Source organism: Pleuronectes platessa, chromosome 16 (assembly GCF_947347685.1).
Source record: "Pleuronectes platessa chromosome 16, fPlePla1.1, whole genome shotgun sequence".
NCBI classification, from domain to species: domain Eukaryota; kingdom Metazoa; phylum Chordata; class Actinopteri; order Pleuronectiformes; family Pleuronectidae; genus Pleuronectes; species Pleuronectes platessa.
The window spans coordinates 1,098,501-1,113,884 of record NC_070641.1 but is presented as its reverse complement, the minus strand read 5'-3'; the positions used below and the strand labels follow the sequence as shown (position 1 = coordinate 1,113,884).

At 41.6% G+C, this 15,384-nt stretch overlaps 1 pseudogene; it reads right to left on the bottom strand.

The window, feature by feature from the left end:
* Positions 1–2,126: 2,126 nt before the first annotated feature.
* LOC128458295 (carbonic anhydrase-like) lies at positions 2,127–15,014 on the bottom strand (annotated as a pseudogene).
* Positions 15,015–15,384: the final 370 nt, after the last annotated feature.

Below are 15,384 nucleotides of genomic sequence, written 5' to 3'. Positions count from 1 at the left end.
CTTCAATCTGAGGTTTGACGATCGGCCGAACCCTCCTTTCCAGCATCTTGGAGTAGACTTTACCAGGGAGGCTGAGAAGTGTGATACCCCGATAATTGGTACACACTCTCTGGTCCCCCTTTTTGAACAGGGGAACCACCACCCCGGTTTGCCACTCCTTTGGCACTGTACCCGACTCCCACGCGATGTTGAATAGGCGTGTCAACCATGACAGCCCCTCAACACCCAGAGCCTTTAGCATTTCTGGCTGGATCTCATCAATCCCTGGGGCTTTGCCACTGCGGAGATGTTTGACTACCTCAGTGACCTCCACCAGGGAAATTGACGACGAAACACCATCAACCTCGAGCTCTGCCTCCAACATAGAGGGCGTGTTATTCGGATTCAGGAGTTCCTCAAAGTGTTCCTTCCAACGTCCGACGACCTCCTCAGTTGAGGTCAACAGAGTCCCATCCTTACTATACACAGCTTGGATGTTTCCCCGTTTCCCCCTCCTGAGGTGACGGATAGTCTTCCAGAAACACTTTGGTGCCGACCGAAAGTCCTTCTCCATGGCCTCTCCGAACTTCTCCCACATCCGCTGCTTAGCCTCCGACACGGCAGCAGCTGCAGCCCTTCGGGCCTGTCGGTACCCTGCAACCGAGTCCGGAGTCCTCCACAGGAATGCCAGAAAAACTCCGCCGGAGGTGTGAGTTGAAGATACCTAGGACGGGGGCCTCCTCCAGACGTTCCCAGTTCACCCGCACTACTCGTTTGGGCTTACCAGGTCTATCCGGAAATTTCCCCCATTCCCTGATCCAACTCACAACCAGATGGTGGTCGGTTGACAGTTCCGCCCCTCTCTTTACCCGAGTGTCCAAAACATGCGGCCTCAGATCAGATGACACAATCACAAAATCGATCATTGATCTTCGGCCTAGGGTACTCTGGTACCAGGTACACTTATGAGCACCCTTATGTTCGAACATGGTGTTTGTTATGGATAATCCATGACTAGCACAGAAGTCCAATAACAAACGACCGCTCGGGTTTAGATCAGGGAGGCCGTTCCTCCCCACCACATCTCTCCAGGTGTCTCCATCGTTGCCCACGTGGGCGTTGAAGTCACCCAGCAGAACTACGGAGTCCCCTACTGGAGCCCCATACAGGACTCCATTCAGGGTCTCCAAGAAGGCCGAGTACTCTGAGCTGCTGTTTGGTGCATACGCACAAACAACAGTCAGAGTTTTCCCCCCTACAACCCTTAGGCGCAGGGAGGCGACCCTCTCGTCTACCGGGGTAAACTCCAACACCCCGGCGCTCAGCCGGGGATTTATGAGTATCCCCACACCCGCCCGGCGCCTCACGCCCTCGGCAACTCCGGAGAAGAATAGAGTCCAACCCTTATCCAGGAGTACGGTACCAGAGCTGAGACTGTGCGTGGAGGTAAGCCCCACCAGATCTAACTGATAGCGCTCCACCTCCCTCACAAGCTCCGGTTCCTTTCCCCACAGCGAGGTGACGTTCCACGTCCCCAGAGCCAGCTTCTGCCACCCGGGTCTGGTCTGTCGAGACCCCTGACCTTCGCTGCCACCCATGTGGCTGCGCACCCGACCCCAACGGGTCTTCCCACAGGTGGTGGGCCCATGGGATGAAGAGAGGGGGGGTGCCACGCAGAGAATGTCAAACCTTGTTAAAGCCCTAAGAAACAAATTGTGATTTGTGAATATGGGCTATACAAAAAAAACTCATTGATTGATTTTAAGAATGCATTATCATACACGTACAATGACTGTTCAAATCTTACCACGATATTGTGTACCTGAATGTTTTTTTTAAGATTAAACATTCTTCTTTTCTTTACTGTCAACATAGAAACTTTTTTAAATGAACTGTTTTATGTTAAAGAAGAGCAAAGTACAACCTCCGTATCACCAGTAATCAGCAGTGACAAAATATTTCTGATATTGACCGCTGCCATATTTATCTGTCCTCTAACTCACAGGAAGATACAGTTGCTCTACTCTCAGTTCATTTATGAACTGGTTATGAGTGTCTCAATTGTCTGTGCAGGACCTTTCTCTGACAATGTTTTTTTTTCTTTCTGATTTAGATTTTCTGTGTGTGAAGGGAGAAGGTGAAGCAAGTTAATTAATTACTTGTGCAGAGCTGACACTGATTGGCTCCCTGAGGACGATCCAGGTGACACTCTCCAATAGGGGGGGGTGTGGTCAGAGAGCCATCGTAGGTCCAATAATCCAGAGAAACTGGTAGAAGAGTCTTTGTGTCAAAGTTCGCAAAAGTATTCTGCTTTCCCTGCCAGTGTCGGGGAAGAGGGGCAGAAGAGAGGGAATGAGTAGGAGAAGAAAAAGGAATGACCAAGAGAATCAAGTTTATCCCCTTCTTACACATCTAAATTTAACAAATATGTTAATTGAATTGGGGGATTTTACCTTTGTCTTAATGACATCCAAAGCATCTGTAACAAGTGTGGACTATAAGGTTCGGTTGGAGCCCTTCGTGTGAATACCAAGACACAGAGACAAAAAGGTGCTTTTAAATATAAATTGTATTATACACATTTAATTCACGCCATGCATGCATTCATTCATTCATTCAGTTATATGTTCAGTTAATTAGAGTCTGTTGGTCCAAAAAAAAGGTTATTCCAAGGAGGGGGGAGAAAAAAAAAGGTTACGGTTAGTTCTCTCCTACCGCTCGCAGGGCAAGGAGGCTCGTAGGGAAAGGTTGGTTCTGAAAAAGTCCATACAGGGATAGCTCGCCATCAATTGTCGGTATCTTCACTCTTCGCACTTCGCACTGCTCAGCCATTAAAGAAGAAGTGCGCCTCTCGACCCGGATATTTATAGTGCCGAAACCGGAAGTAGTAGTTGCACTTCCGGTTCGGATTTTTTTTTTTTTTTTTTTTTAATTATTTTAAAGTCATGAGACCTGGGTTACACATCCAAAACTTTTGAAGTCTGGGATTGGCAGCACCAATCTAAAGGACCACACACACACACACATTCACACAAACACACACTTCATTAATACTATTGTAGTACTCTTTTGACAGACTGATGTTTTTTTGGTGAATAACCTTGAGAAAGACTCCAACTACAGCAATTCCATCAGGCTGGCTGGCTGCCTCTCCGAAGCTTGGGTACTTTGTGTTCCAGTGCACCAGGTGAAGCTTATTAGAAAAAGAAGCAAAGTTAGACTTAAATATTCAGACAGGGTCTACAGAGACAGCTCATTTATATTTAGGCAGATACACAATATCACCATTGTTTAAGCACCTGCATATTTGATTAATATGTAAGGGGGTTGTTTTTTAACCTGTGTTATGTCCAATGACACTTAGTGTTAAAAGGCTTTTCACAATGAAAGGAATTCAATTATTGTGAGGGCATACTGACTCATTTATCATTTGCTCATTAGCCTTAAAGTCACATTTGAATAAATTGGAACTGAAAATACTACTGTCAACTAATTAATTGCCTGAGGCAATCTGTCAGTGTTAAAGTTAAACTCTCAAATTATCAGAAAAATCATCCATTATTTACTTGAGTGTCTAATGTCTTTAATGGTAGCTGTTTCAATCAATCAATCAATCAATCAAATTTATTTGTATAGCCCATATTCACAAATTACAATTCATCTCATAGGGCTTTAACAGGGTGTGACATCCTCTGTCCTTAACCCTCAGCAAGAGTAAGGAAAAACTACTAAAAACCCTTTTAACAGGGTAAAAATATGTAGAAACCTCAGAGAGAGCCACATGTGAGGGATCCCTCTCCCAGGACGGACAGAAGTGCAATAGATGCCACGTGTGGGAGAACATCATCAATAATCAAAGTCTCTAGCAGCATTTGATGAGGGTAGACTTCCCGAAGGACAACCCCAACATGACATGCCAAGCAGTCCCGTTGCGATCACAGTCCATGCTCAGCAACCATCTAGACCACGATACACCATCCAGACTGGTCCTGGTCCACCGCCCGTGCCCAATGCCAACGCGACACAGGGTCCGCCACCAGCACCACGATCAGCCCTCATGACTCAGAATCCGCCACACTGGATCCAACACTGCGACCCCCGGTGCGCGATCCACAAACCGCAATCCATGGTGCGGCCACAGAGGCCCTGGATCTGCGGGTGATAAAGCAAAGGGATTCCGGGGAAGGGGGATAGGGATGGAGGACAGGAAGGAGAAGCTGGAAAGAGAAGCTCCGTGTGTCATGTGTCATAAAATAGAACAGACAGAAGTAACGTTCTGGCGCACTAATTAGCTCTAACTATAATCTTTATCAAAAAGGAAGGTTTTGAGCCTACTTTTAAACGAAAAGATGGTGACTGCCTCCCGAACTGAAAGTGGTAGATTATTCCACAGCCGAGGGGCTTGATGGCTAAAAGCTCTGGCTCCTACTCTACTTTTAGAGAATTTAGGGACGACAAGTAGGCTTGAATTCTGGGAGCGGAGTGCTCTAGCGGGTTTATAAGGTACTAACAGCTCTTTAAGATAAAAAGGCGCTATATTATTAAGGGCCTTGAAGGTGAGGAGGAGAATTTTAAATTCTATTCTAGATTTAACTGGAAGCCAGTGTAGCGAAGCTAATATTGGAGAAATGTGCTCTCTTCTCTTTGTTCTCGTCAGGACACGTGCTGCGGCATTTTGGACAAGCTGTAGAGTCTTTAACGACTTACTGCTGGAGCCAGATAATAATGAATTACAATAGTCCAGTCTCGATGTAACAAAGGCGTGGACTAGTTTTTCTGCATCTTTTTGGGAAAGGACATGTCTAATTTTTGAAATGTTACGCAAGTGGAAAAAAACGGTCCTAGAAATTTGTTTTAAGTGACTATTAAAGGATAAATCAGGATCTAAGATCACTCCCAAGTTCCTGACTGTTTTGTTGGAAGCAAGGGCAATGTCGTCCAGTGCAGCTATATCATTAGATAATGCATCTCTAAGGTGTTTTTTGGCCAAGTATTATAACCTCTGTTTTGTCTGAGTTTAATAAGAGAAAATTGCGGGTCATCCAGGTTTTTATGTCCTTGAGACATGTTCGAAGTTTAGTTAATTGATTACTTTGTTCAGGTTTTATTGACAAATATAACTGGGTGTCATCCGCATAGCAGTGGAAATTTACCGAGTGTGTCCTGATAATGTTTCCTAGTGGAAGCATATATAATGAGAATAAAATTGGGCCGAGCACAGAGCCCTGTGGAACACCATGGTTAACTTTGGTGCGCACAGATGACTCATCATTAATTTGCACAAATTGGGAGCGATCAGAAAAATACGATTTAAACCAGTTAAGGGCGGTTCCATTAATGTTAATTAACTGTTTGAGTCTTTGTAATAAAATTTGATGGTCAATTGTGTCGAATGCTGCACTGAGATCTAACAGAACGAGGACAGACACAAGTCCCTGATCTGAGGCTATTAAAAGGTCATCAGTGACTTTGTCCAAGGCTGTCTCTGTACTGTGATTGGCTCTAAACCCCGATTGAAAGTCTTCATATATATTATTTTCCCGGAGAAACTCACACAGCTGATTGGCAACAACTTTTTCTAAGATTTTAGAAATGAAGGGGAGATTAGATATTGGCCTGTAATTGGCTAAAACCTCTGGGTCTAGGGTGGGTTTTTTGAGTAGGGGTTTGATGACAGCTATTTTAAAAGACTGTGGTACATAACCTGATGATAATGACAGATTGATAATGTTAAGTAACGAACTATCAATTAGGGGCAGAATTTCTTTAAGTAATTTGGCAGGAATGGGATCTAAGATACAGGTTGTTGGTTTAGAACCTGAGATTAATTTGGTAAACTGATCACGGGTGATCAGAGAGAAGCTGTCTAAGTAATGGGTAGGATTCTCAGCCGTTTCTGAGATCTCTGTTGTTGGGAGGGTATTAGTGCCAATTGAGGGCAGGAGATGGTTGATTTTATTTCTAATAGTTTGAATTTTATCATTAAAAAAGGTCATAAAGATATTGCTATTTAGGGATCAAGGAATACTGGGTTCTGTGGAGGTGTGACTCTCTGTCAGCCTGGCTACAGTGCTGAAGAGAAACCTGGGGTTGTTTTTATTCTCTTCTATTAGTTTTGAATAGTAGGCGGCTCTTGCTTTGTGGAGAGCCTTTTTATATTCTTTAACACTATTCTTCCAGTCTATTAGATTTTCAACATGGTTGCTGGAGCGCCACTTCCTTTCTCGTTTTCTTGATAATTGTTTGAACTCATTTGTCTGGGAATTATACCACGGAGCTAATTTACTATGTTTGACATTTTTTTCGAATATTTTTTTCCCTGCATCTCAGTCCTCTTTCAATCCCTGTGATGCTGTGACTTAATAATAGATTTGCTTATTTTTCCTTTTTACCACAGCCTCTAGACAATGACAAAACAGTGCCACCATTAACCTCATTCCGTGGACCCCTGCATGAAGTTGTTGTAAGCATCCTTACATTTTTGTTCAAGTCACTCCAGTAGCTTCAGTACCTCAGACGGAAAGTTGATGCCATTGACAGTGTGTTCAGAGCCTCTGTCATCACTGGCTCCCCAGTGAAAATGAAACTGTCTCAGACGGTATGTTCCTGAAATGGGGCCTCCAGTCAAGGCTGGTCAGGAAGAAACAACAGCCTCTTTAGAGATGCACAATAATATACCGATTTTTATATAAATAATATATTATAGTAAGTCAATATTAACCTGCACATTATCAAAAAATTCAGTATTAATATGTCATGACTCTACTGATTATATTTGTTTATGATTTATTTAAGTGCAATACTAAACAGATGTTCAAGTCCATTCTCTGTATGTCCTACCATGATGGTCATGATCATTTTCTCCTGTTTATTACTAGAGAGCACCACTGTTTCTATAGGTTTAATTTGAAGCTTGGACCAAAAACAATGTGACAGTGCACAATGTACATTTTCTTTCATAAATAAAAATGAATGTACTTTATGTAATTTAATAATTCACACTGATGAGCTTTACATGACTTGTGCTGCAGAATAATTGTTAAATAAACAGTCTCAGTACAGCAGGGTGAGGCAGTGCAAATGTCCTGGTGACCTCCAGATAATGAAACAAAGGTGATTAGAGTCATGACATCCTAACTGACACTTTTATCTGACACAGTTCACACAGCAAGCGTTGAGCATAAAAAAGACCACTAGATATAGGTAAATGGAAATATATGTATATATTAAACAATAAAATGATTTAACTACAAGAAAACTAAGATTAATACACTGGATGAATACATGCATAAACATATTCTGAGTTGTGCTTACTTGAGCTGTCTAAGTCATCAACAAAATCCACCTGGAAGGAGTGATCGTTGTTGAGAATACCCTTGGCGTTGAAGGGGTCATAGTTGAGTTCCAGAGCCCTCAAAGAGGAATCATATTGGGCCTCTTTGGGTAAAATGATGATAGGAAACTGTCTGGGCCCATTGGCCACAGGAAAATATTTTCCTCATTTGCCAGGTCCTACAAGTAGGGGAGAGCGGGGTAATGTAAGACATTTTTTACATTTGCTCCCCTGTAGGTGAGCTAAAATGATATATCAGTAAAATTAACACATTTCCCCTTAATTCAGGATGTTTCCTAGCAATGGAAAGTGATCAGAATGTCTTCAGGACAAAGGGCAGTGAAAATATGATTGTTTTTTAAAAAGTGGTCTTGTGTCACTTTACCCCAGATAAGGGGTAAAGTGAGACAGACCAGAGAAATCAAGGGGGTAAAGTGATCCACTTACATTTTTCCACTTTAAAACTACCATAACAACGCATGTTGTAATAGTTAAAATCCTGAAGGCTAGATTGACAACCACACATTCCAAAACTAATATGGGACTAGTAACAGAATCATGGGGATTGGTCAATTAGGCACATTTATGATTATTATGATTCATGTGATCTCTTGCGCACCCTAGCTTACCTGCACATTGTTTCGCTGTCCAATTGACAGGGACAGGGATATTGTTTTTCTCTGCATATTCAAATCCCAGTTCACGGCACTTAACTGGAGCAAGGCAATGGAACTGGTCAGCTAGTTGTTTCAAGTGTTTGGTAAGCTCCTCCTCCATCTCATCTGTGAATATTCTCTTTGCCTCAGCTACTGCACCCCAGGCTACTGATTTTACTTCCCCTTTCTCTTTTTTCTTATGAATCTTTTGAGGGTTGTCTTGTCAATATTTCTATCCCTTCCAGCTTTTCTTAAGGACTTCTTTCCTTGCATGACCTCAGCGGCTGCACTCTCCATCTCTGCGAGGGGTGTTTGGCCCCAGGTTGTCTTCCTGGTGTATAGTTTCTTGGCATGATGGCTTTTCTACAATGTTCATTACATTAAAAATAAAACATATGTAATGTAATATTACACTAAAATATGTTTAAGAATAAACTTAATTTGTGCTTCATGTATCACTTTACCCCACAGCATTTGTCTCACTTTACCCCACAGCCAACATTTTAGAAAAAACAACATCTCTCAGCAATTCAGGCTAATCTTCAGCTAGCATCAATCACATGGTTTTATATATTGGAAGTTCATCAACATGTATGATATAAGTTTTTCTACCTGAATCAATTTGTTTTGTTCATAGCAAGAAATTTACTTTTACATGAAAAAAACTAATTTTTCTGAAAAAACATAATTATTACAGCTCCAGCACCAACTTCTCCTTAATGGCAAGGGGGGAATGGGAGGGGCTTGAAAACATAATGGTCACATGACCACAAATGTGTACCGTTGCCTAGATACAGGGGGTGTCTCACATTACCCGATGTCTCACATTACCTCGCTCTCCCCTACTACCAGTTGCTTCATCGGCTCAGCTGTTGACCACGTAATCGTTGTGCCTCGGTGTGTCGTTTTTATCCCCGAAACTTGGGCTCAATCCTTCGGACTCACTTAGAGTGTGAATCAGATGTCCAGCGTCTGCACCATAGCTCCTGCAAACCACTCGGCTGTGCACGGCATCTTGGAAGAGCTGTGCGCCTGCAACGTTCATTCATAAGGTCTGGACCACAATGAGGTTTTCAACTACTTCTTGACCAAAGAAAAACTGTGCAAGGCCAAACAAACGCTTGTAACAGCGTTACAGACAGCCTTCCATCCAGTCCCCTCTGCTGAATGAAATCTGCACTGAATGTTATGAATGAAAAAATTCAGTCTACACATAGTATGCCATCTTCCCTGCCTGTGATGTAAACAACACTGGCGAGCTGGCTCTTGTTTCAGTACATCCTGGTGACGTCACTCCCACAGAGTATGGGAGCTGCAGTCCCAGATCCAGCCATGGGTTTGAGGCTCCTTTCCCCTGCGGCAACAATTCCTGATTCCTATAGGAAACAAATTTTTGCAGGTAATAAGTTTATCTGGAAACATTAAATTATATGAATATAATGTCATATGTATCAGCAGATATACATATAAGCAAATATGCATATACCAAAATAATAAATCTGACGGGCCATGACGTACGCTAAGTCAACCATAGTTGAATTCAGGTATTTTTCATACTTCCTAATATCAATGATCCTATTTTCAAAGCTAGCCAAGGCCTAGTCCAGCGTCACCTCAGAACTTTAAACCAAGTTTACCTGCACAAATGGAGAGTCTCAACACTTACTCGGCTATCGTTTGTGAACTTGCCCTTTCATAAATCGATCAAATATATAAATATATTAGGTACTCAGGTTGTTAAAAGCTTTGTTGTTCATGAAGAGTCAAGAAATACAGAGTTTTATAATAAATGAAGATGTAGCGGTATCCCCAGAAGAATGCTGGCTGGGAAATAAAATGGATGGTTTACAATCTGCAGTAAAACACAGTTTGATAATGTTGGCATTCCTATAAAAAAAGAAACCTACTTATGAACTGGAAACCGAGAAAACCTAATTGTTTCTGTTTATTTCAAATAAATAAAGGACTTCATAGCTGATAAACATGGAACGTGCAGCCTCAGCACTGCAGGAGCATTACTGAGACAATAATTTATAAGAGCCATGGACACTTTTAAATTAATTCATGGATTACTGTCAGTAGTGGTCGAGTATCTGAGGCGAAATACAACATATCAAGCAGTCCTGCTGCAATCCTAGTCTATGGTCAGCAGCCACCACGATCATGATCCACCATCAATATTGGATTCCACTGTAGTCCACAGTCATTGGCCCTGGATCTGCAGACGATAAGGAAAAAGGGACTCCGGTGAAGAAGTCAAACATGTTTTGATGAGATATGAATTTCTTTGATGTGATAACGATTGAGAAGAGGAAGGAGAAGCTTAGTGACCTTAGGGACGACTCACATCAAGCCCCCTGCAAACATATTGCTCTTTGTACTGTATAAATTGTTGTTTTATGTTCGATGCACCAGCCACACCAAGTCAAATTCCTGTATGTGAAAATATACTTTTGATTCTAATTCTATAGTTGGTTGATAAGGTACTTTCAGCTCTTTGAAGTATAATGGTGCCATATTATAAAGGGCCTTGAAGGTGAGGAGTATAATTTAAAATTCTATTCTAGATTTAACCAAAAGCCTGTGTAGCAAAGCTAATACAGGAGAAATGTGGTCTCTTTCCTTGGTTATTCTCAGGACCCGTTCCGCAGCGTTTTGGACAAGCTGCTGAGTCTTTAACGATTTACTGCTGGAGCCTGATAATAAGAAATTACAATAATTAAGTCTGGATGTAACAAAGGTGTGGACTAGTTTTTCTGCATCTTCTGAGAAAGGACATTTTGAGATATTAGGCAAGTGGAAGAAGGCGGTCCTAGAAATTTGTTTTAAATGAGGTTTAAAGGACAAATCCGGATTGAAGATCACTCCCAAAATCTGACTGTTTCATTGGAAGCAAGGGCAATGTCGTCTAGCGCAGCTATATCATTAGATAATGTATCTCTAAGGTATTTAGGGCCAAGTATTAGAACCTCTGTTTTATATGGTGGCCCTGAGAGCTCAACGCAGGGCAACTTAAGAAAACACATGCAACTGGACAAAACACAAGCAAAGTAAGAAAACATCTTCATCCATTTCACACAACACATTACAGAAATGCGCAGCAAATAGGGGAAACGCACTGCAAATTCCGAAATGCGCAGTAAATACAGAAATACGCCGCCCCCGCCAACTCGGTGAGACACACAGTGAGATCAGAGCTCGGAAGAGGGGGAAAATTGCTCTTTTGATAGTAAAGGTTGCCTACCCCTGCACAATATGGACAATAAATTGCCTCACAAACAGGGGCTTGCTTGTTAGCGCTGTTTATTCAGATTAACAGGGAAAAACGGCACGTCTCTAGCTCAGACTATTGAGAAGTCATGACGCTCTAAAGACAACATGATATTTGAGATCGTATACGGCCGTGAAGGTTAACAGTAAACATCTGCAGTAAACATCTGCAGTAATAACGTTTATTATTTATTAAAATAAACCAAAAACGTTTACAGTTTAGCAAATTTTCAAGGATCACTCAAGGATACCAACTTTAACAACTCCAATCTCCAGAAGCAACAACAAGCGGACATGTGTGTCACTTTTAGGTGTCCTCTGGAAACATTTCGCTTGTCAATTTCTGTATTTGCTGTGCATTTCTGTATTTGCTGTGTGTTTCTGTATTTGCTGCACATTTCTGTATTTGCAGTGCATATCTGTATAAGCAGCCCGTTTCTGTATTTGCTGCGCATGTCTTTATTTGCAGCGTGTTTCTGTAATGTGTTGTGTTGTGAAATTGATGAAGATGTTTTCTTACTTTGCTTGCGTTTTGTCCACTTGCATGTGTTTCATTTAGTTGCAGTGCGTTGAGGTTTCAGGGCCACCGTAATTTTTATCTGAGTTTAATAAGAGAAAATTGCGGGTCATCCAGGTTTTTATGTCCTTGAGACATGCTTGGAGTTTAGTTAATTGATTACATTGTTCAGGTTTTTTATTAATTGGGTGTCCTCCGCATAGCAGTAGAAATTGACCAAGTGTTTCCTGATAATGTTTCCTAGTGGAAGCATATATAATGAGAATAAAACTGGGCCGAGCACAGAGCCCTGTGGAGCACCGTGGTTAACTTTGGTGTGCACAGATGACTCATCATTGACTTTGCACGAATTGGAATTGATCTGAAAAATATGATTTAAACCAGTTTAGGGCTGTTCCTTTAATGCTAATTAACTTTTCTAGTCTCTGTAATAAAATTTGATGGTCAATTGTGTCGAATGCTGCACTAAGATCTAACAGAACAAGGACAGACACAAATCTCTGATCTTAAGCTGTTAGACGGTCATTAATGACTTTTACCACGGCTGTCTCCGTGCTGTGATAAGCTCTAAACCCCGAATTATATAACAATAATGACATACTAAGTCATAATTATGAGAAAAATCCTGTGAGTCAATAAAAATCCTGCAAGTCATAATTATGAAATATTATCTTATAATAATGAGAAACTAAGTAATAATTATGAGATACAGGATTTTTATTTTCTTCATCACAGTGGCGGAAATGGGCTTCCTTAGGGAGCTACAGCAGAGGGGCTGAAGAGCCACGTGCGGCTCCAGTGCCACGGTTTGCGGACCCCTGCCTTAGACACAGCCTACTTCTTCCCTCCTCTAATCTCAGACAGGCTGCGGACTATGGCTTCAAAGGACAATGCATCATTGCAGCAATCATATGTGGGATATTTTGGCTTCATTTTTGGGTAGGGGAGGAGGTGCAGATGCATCAACCAGCTTTATATGCAGATTATGGTCTGGATCTTCCATAATTCATCTGCTTCAGTTCCACATAAAAAGTTTTTGAAATTGGAGATACATTAATGTGTATATTGAAAAAAAGATAGTAGTTTGACAATGTAACTAATGATAAAACGAATAGGGTAATGTAAGTTTAGTTTTATATAGTCTTCAGCTATACATATATTTAGACTTGAAGCGGATTAGTGGGTGGCATACACTGTGTATGATTTACAAAGGGTTAACTGGCTAGTGTAAAAAATAAACGTTTTAGCCTAAAAACAGAATGGGCTGGGCATGCGCATAGCAGTGGAATATAAGGTTTCTAGTGTGACTAATGTATTTCTTTGTATAAAGCTATTCCTATATTACATAACATTACATTTCATTTAGCTAAAGCTTTTATCCAAAACGACTTACAATAAGTGCATACAATCATGAGGGTACAAACCCAGAACAACAAGAATCAAGAAAGTACACAGTGCTATATGTAAATGCCATATAAGTGCTACTAAAGTGTAAAAAGTCTGTGACACACCACAAAATCACACTGGATCTCTTTTACTGTAATGATACAACATGTGACAGGGACTGCATCAGTTCACATCCTCTTGTCAGACTACTGTAAAAGATGCATGAAGTAATAATGTAAACCAAAGGCAAATTAAAAATAAATATGCCCTGCCTCACATGTCTAACCCATCACAGAGTAAACACAATGACTTAATGTGCAAACAACAATTGAAAAGAAACAATGCACTTCACATTCGTTATATATAAATCCCACAAGAAAACGTCATCTCCTATAATGCCGCGGGTAGCTCCAGCGCGAATCAGCAGCAATTCAAAGGGAAGATGTGTCGACTTTCTGCTGTCCTGATGTCGTTGGGGAGCTCGTTCCACCATCGTCGATTTTTTGTTGATCGGTTAGTTTACTCAATGTAGAACATTGTCAAACCTGGTCCAGTCTGGTCTATAATTAACCAATACATCTGCTTCAGGAATGGGCTTTTTAAACAGAGATTTGATTACTGTTACCTTAAAAGTCTGCCGTATGTAGCTGGCTGATGGAATAGTGTCTGACGCCGGGTTCACACCTGACGCGGAAGCGACGCCGCAGCGTGGGTTAAGCGCAGCACCAAGCCTTTGGCTCCAATCCACTCCCATGTTAAACCTTTGTGCCAGTCACACCGGACGCTGAAGCGCCGCGCCACGCCGCGGCTGCCTAGCGCCGTGAAGTGATCGTTTCGGCGTCAAGTCTACTTTTTCCGCTTGCGTATCGAGACAGGAAACACACTGAAAAATGATTTTAAACGATATTTTATATTATATAAATTATCAAATATGCATCCCATACTTTGTATTCACCTTCTGTTGTCTTGGAGTTTTAATTTAACACTTTTACCAACCACATTATTAAATGTCCCCCTCTGCCCATCCACTACAGCCACGCAAGCAGTCATAAAGATAAAAAAGAGACAGGGGGGGTCTACGTATTCTCCACATAGGCTTGAGTGGAGAATACGTAATTTACCCTAGACACCCGACATTTAATGGAGCAAACAGCGGAGAAGTTCTTCAACATGGATGACATTAAATGAATAATTGAAGTGGAGAAGTACAGTGAATTGTATGATCCTCGGAAAATGTTGTATAAAGACAACACCAAAAAAGACAAATGTTGGGACGCTGTTGCTTAATGTTGGAGCAACAAATATGCTTTTATACTACTGGATCAACGGGTGATATTATTAGCGCTGCCCGGCGCTTCAGCGTGGCTTCCGCGTCCGCTGTGAACAGCCAAGCGCCGGCGCGCTAGGGATTAGCGCTTACGCCACGCTTCGGCGTCGCTTCGGCGTCCAGTGTGAACCCGGCGTAACAGACATGTTGAATGTGTTGATGATGCTAAATGATGTATTTGTTGTTTAAGACAGGTCGGAAAGATTTATGGAAGGAAAGTTGTCACAAATACATGTTCAAATGCCTTTTAACTCATCTAAAATATTTAAGGTGATAATCTTGTGAAAAGCTTTCGGTTGATCCAAAATGCTGCAGCAAGAGTCCTGACAGGAACTAGAAGAACAGATCATATTGTAACGTCCCCAATTTAGAGACGACACAATATTTCCTCTCATTATTTACAGCTTTGTTAAAAAATGTAACACAGGTTACTCTCGGCCGTAAACAACACAAAAAGAACATGTAACACTATCCTTATCTATCGCTCCGACCCTCATCACATGTAACACTTGTCTCTCCACACTCTAGTTCCTCCTTCAACCCCATCCCGACAACAAACCCTATCTCCCAGCCAATGAGACCCTGTGATCTCACACAATCCCACAGCCATTGGTCTAGAACTGTCACGTTCTCAACCCTGACCTGTACACTGACACTCAGGACATTTCAGTACTTCATTAACAAACATTGAAACTCAACTGAACATACTGTAAGTCATAAACAACAATCAAATAGCAATCAACCAGAACATGAACTATCTGTCTGTTACGATATTATTCTGCCTTTGCTTAACTCACATAAAAAGCCGTTAATGACATTCCCTATTATAACACACTCATAGCACCCTATTATCCCAATAGATCACTTTGCTCACTAAATGCAGGGTCATTTGTTGTTCTTACAGTTCGTAAGAATG